Here is a 4,436-nt window from a genome sequence, read left to right as displayed (position 1 = left end):
AGAGGTTCTTCATAATTTGTCCCAGTTGCACGGTAAACATGACTTCCCTTTTATCCTTGAAACAAATCCGCCAAAAAGGATACTCAAATGTCCCAAAAAGGACCAAGATGGTATAGGTAATAACAATACATGGGAAAGAATAATTATTCAGGGTAAAACCACATATATATGTCATCTCTGTGACTAGGAATAGAGAAATGCCATAACATGCCTACTTGTTTCTTAAGGTACCCATCACAGAGAAGTCCATGTCATCTATGTGACAAGAAAATTCTTGCAAGAACACATATTTAGAGCTAAACCAAAATAGTAGAAATTCATATAAAGTTGTTATATTCATCAGGGTCTGAATTTCAGGTACATATCAGTATATACACAAGGTACATATGGTGGATGCTACCAACGCCCTTAGTCTACATAGTACACCACAGCATCTCCACAAGTTAAACACACAAACTACACCACAACATCTTCACAACACAACAACTGTTTGCACACAAATCCCATGGTCTATAACGTACACAAGCAACACCAGGTGCATCTCCACAACTGGATACAAAACAACATGCACTAAAAACTGCTTGGGGTCACCCGCTGCACCAAATGGCTTCACCATCTCCACAATTGGACAAGTTGTACTAGCAGCCCCTTCACAACACAACATACACAAGAGAAGCAGATTTTGATCACAGGCTGCACCATAGGTTGTACCATCTCCACAACTAGACGCACAAAAAGCAGAATTACTCTTTATTTTATGACTAGGTTGATTTTTTGTACACCTTGGTTTTGGATTTCTATACTGTAACTCCAAGATGTTGGAATGTAACCATAGCATTCATTTGTCATAAGGGATGGCTTTTAATAAAACGGAGTTCCAATTTCTTCTAAAAAAAAAGCAAAGAAATAATAGTGACTATAATGATATTAAACAATGAAATAAAAAAAACTCCTCTTTTTTGGTATGAGTTGGAGAATCGTAGGACCTCTTTTTATGCCAATATTTCCTTCCATATTCTGTTTCCTAGCAGTTGGCCGCCAATTGAAGCAAAGAACTTGTATCTAGAGTTGGCTCATAATAAAAAGAAAAGGGTCAAGTCATGGTCAAATTTTTAGATTTGTTTTGACTGTTGCCACCATAACATGCATATGAGGCTTGGAATGAAGAATAAATACTGCTTTTGTACAGTCTGAAAAGAAATTAATGAATTAATGGAGGTTTTACAATGTTAGTACTGAATCATGAACTTGTTTTGGATTCCAATAAAGGTAAAGAAAAAGGGCCAAGAAAAAAGAAGGGGACAAAGAATTCTGTTACTCTTCCACTCCAAGGCCTGTTATATATTCCAAACTCACATCGAAAATGACTGGACTAATTGGAGCCACTCTTGGCCTTCCTGGAGCTGAAGTGATACCTTTTGGAAATGCCAACTAATAAAAGAGCAACAAACCCAATACATGTTAGAACCTTTCAACAACAGTTTTTCAAAACAGAAACTTGCAATTGGCTCTCGAGAAGACAAATGGACAGAAGATGAAAATTTTGAATTTGCATTGCTGACTCATGCCATAAAAAAGCAAGGTAAATATGAATTCTAATGCCAATAGGCCCTGGCCTTCCATCCGTCCCACAGGGATGGGTTTTGATCTGGGGTTCAATCCCCGCAAATGGGACTATATGTCCCTAAATTTCCCAGAAAGCAATAAAAAAATAACATGAATTCAAACGCCCCTTTGTGAGCATTTTATCTTGCAAAGAAAGTTAAAAGCGAAAATATGTTGCAGCATCAAATATCAAGTGAAAAACATACTTATCCTGGGGTGAAAAGTTGACGCTTTCCTCCTGCTTTCATGCTCAGGATCCCTTCATCAAGTCCCTTGATCACCTGTTTTACCATTTAGATTATACTCGGTAAAGCTGTAGTAGAATTTACAGTGAGCACAAACATGAAACGTTTGTCCATTCAAAGCGGGCAAGACTTCTTTCTAATTTTCTATAGCAATATGCATAAAGTAAGGATACCATTTAAGAGATACAAGCATGTAGCTGCTTCCAGTTTAAATTTTTTCTATTTACCCAGGCCAAGTACAGCATGACATATGATGGAGTATGCTTATCACCACTACATGGATCTGTTTAGTAATTTATTTATTTTGCTTCTTTTCTCTTTCCTGTGAGAGCATACAGGCATTACCGTCCTATGGTTACTGACTAGAAAACCAGAAAGGGGGAGAACCTCCTTTATTTATTTATTTATTATTAAGTACGGTAGAGAACCTTATTTAGAAGTAACCTTATATGCAAATTAACATTTTAAAATTAGGAGTGCGCGCAGAAAAAAATACCAAGATTGCTTAGACTGAAGCAAACAAAATGCAACGTTATTTTATAGGAACTCAAGAGAAATGGTTTGAATTATAAAATGAAAGGAAATTAGCATTGATTCTTGGTCTCGGTGACCTGTAAATCACAAAGGATTAGGAACCACTTCTAAAGCCAACACAAAAAATGTAAATCTTACCTTTCTCCAATGAACTGCAGAATTTAAAGGAAGATGTCTTAGAAAAGAAAGAATTGTAAGTTTTTTCTCAGTGGACAGTGTTGTGGAACCTAGAGCCCGGTGAAGAGCTTCGACAAGGCGCACAGCAAATAACCCGAAGCCCCAAAAGTTTCAATACCCAACTCACAAAATCCATAGCACAGACTTTGTGGCCTCCCTTCACCCCCTTCCGCCTAAGCAGAAACCATAATACACCATTGAATGAAGAGAAAAAATCTCGAAAGTTACCTGGGAAGCTAGGCAAAGGGCGACCCAAACAAATTTCACGAAGAGGAAGAAGAAGCGCGAGTAGGGAGATAAGAATAAGAAGACTTCAGCAATCTGTAGGAGCGCGAGTAGGGAGAGACGAAGAGGAAGACGAAGTTGAGCAGAGGGGAGAACGCAGGGCGCTCAGAGGGGCGAATGCGGGGGAGGTGGGAAATTTCGAAATGGGGCTCTCCCAAACTTCAGGCAGGTTTGGTAAACATGTAGATGTAAAATTTTCATCTATATTTAAAATTTTTATTTTATTATTATAATTTTTTTAAATTTTTATACAAAATATAATATATAATTTAATTTTTTTTAATTTTAAAATAATTATTTTTTAATTTTAAAATAATAATATTTTAAACTTTTATCCTTACTCAAAATAGTTTATCTTACTTATCAAACCTGCCCGATCGCGACGTTTCAGCAGGTACAGAAAAACATACCGAGTCCAAAAGTGTGTTGGGGGTGGGGGTAAGAGTGAATGGTTGCTGACATGTAGAATTTACTCGATAACCCCCACTCTTTTTAAAATAAAGTATACGAGAACTTTACATTCCAAATTACACTATTTAAAAGCATATATATAGCAATATAATAGTCTATTTAAAAGCATATATATGGCAATATAATAGTACTATTTTTATTGACACGTGAAATTCCTTTAGTTTTTGGGACGTAATTATGATCTGGTTGTATGGTAGCACGTTTTGTCTCAAAATGACAGCGCAAACTTGCTTTTGCAACCAAAAATACATTGTAGAAAACTTAGCGTCAGAGCATTGGACAATTGTAACAAATTTATTTGGAGCGACTTAAAATGGCCGTAAAAAACCATATTCCCATTCGGTACTCTTTGCCGCAAAAACCTTGCCGGAAATGTGACAAATTTAACTTTTTGTGACGAAAAAAATTTACAGCCAAAAATGGGATATAATAATTAGCTTTGGAACTTTTCCTCGCATCTTTTCTTCGTCTCCATTTGTCCACTTTCGCTGCTGCTTCTTTGATTTTCCTAAATCAACACTTCTCCACTCCTGCTAGATCTTCTATCTACCCCAAGGTAAATTTCCGAAACCTGATTGTATTCCACCTACATCCTCATCTCTTCCGCCTGCTAATTTTGTATCTCTCTTGCCAATGAGTTTTCTCTATGGATTCACGCCAAGGGTCTCCGAATTCTAAGTTGTGGGTCCTGTTTATTTGTAGTAGCAATATTGTACATACTATAATGGGCACAGAGGAAGCGATCTTTTAGTTTATTGCAAATTCTTGTGTATGTCCTTGGCTACGATCCCTTAAATGCGTAGGTTTTGGACTCTTATCATAGTCAATGGGGTAAAAATATAATTTTATTTATTTAAAATAATTAGAAATGTCAGAATGAGATATTGTCGGTGCCATTGGACTCAGAGAAATATTGAGGATTTTATGACAAAATTAACCCATTTTCAATTTCTGGACGAAACGTCTGTTCGAAAACGCATTTTGATTATTTCAAAGTACTCCGGATTTGAATTTTAATGAAAGATTTGCACCCTAAGGTTAGTATGATTATTTAGGATCTTTTAGTGTCAAGTGTTTTTCTTTTCACTTTTTTGGAATGAATAGTAACCTTGATAGTAG

The 4,436-nt window shown here is 36.3% G+C and overlaps 1 long non-coding RNA gene across 3 annotated transcripts; it reads right to left on the bottom strand.

Annotated features, from left to right (window-relative positions):
- Positions 1 to 289: 289 nt before the first annotated feature.
- Positions 290 to 3,020, bottom strand: LOC122309187. Of its 3 annotated transcripts, none has more exons than XR_006242372.1 (4): positions 2,790 to 3,020; positions 1,812 to 1,886; positions 987 to 1,431; positions 290 to 648 (listed from the first exon to the last, which is right to left on the bottom strand). It is a non-coding gene; the product is annotated as an uncharacterized LOC122309187 (long non-coding RNA). The 3 variants fall into 3 exon arrangements; XR_006242370.1 differs by having other exon boundaries at positions 1,357 to 1,431; XR_006242371.1 differs by lacking the exon at positions 987 to 1,431.
- Between the last annotated feature and the right edge of the window lie 1,416 nt (positions 3,021 to 4,436).

This window comes from Carya illinoinensis, chromosome 5 (assembly GCF_018687715.1).
Source record: "Carya illinoinensis cultivar Pawnee chromosome 5, C.illinoinensisPawnee_v1, whole genome shotgun sequence".
In the NCBI taxonomy this organism is placed as follows: domain Eukaryota; kingdom Viridiplantae; phylum Streptophyta; class Magnoliopsida; order Fagales; family Juglandaceae; genus Carya; species Carya illinoinensis.
Note: the sequence above shows the minus strand (reverse complement) of the source record. Positions and strands in the feature narration are given on the sequence as shown.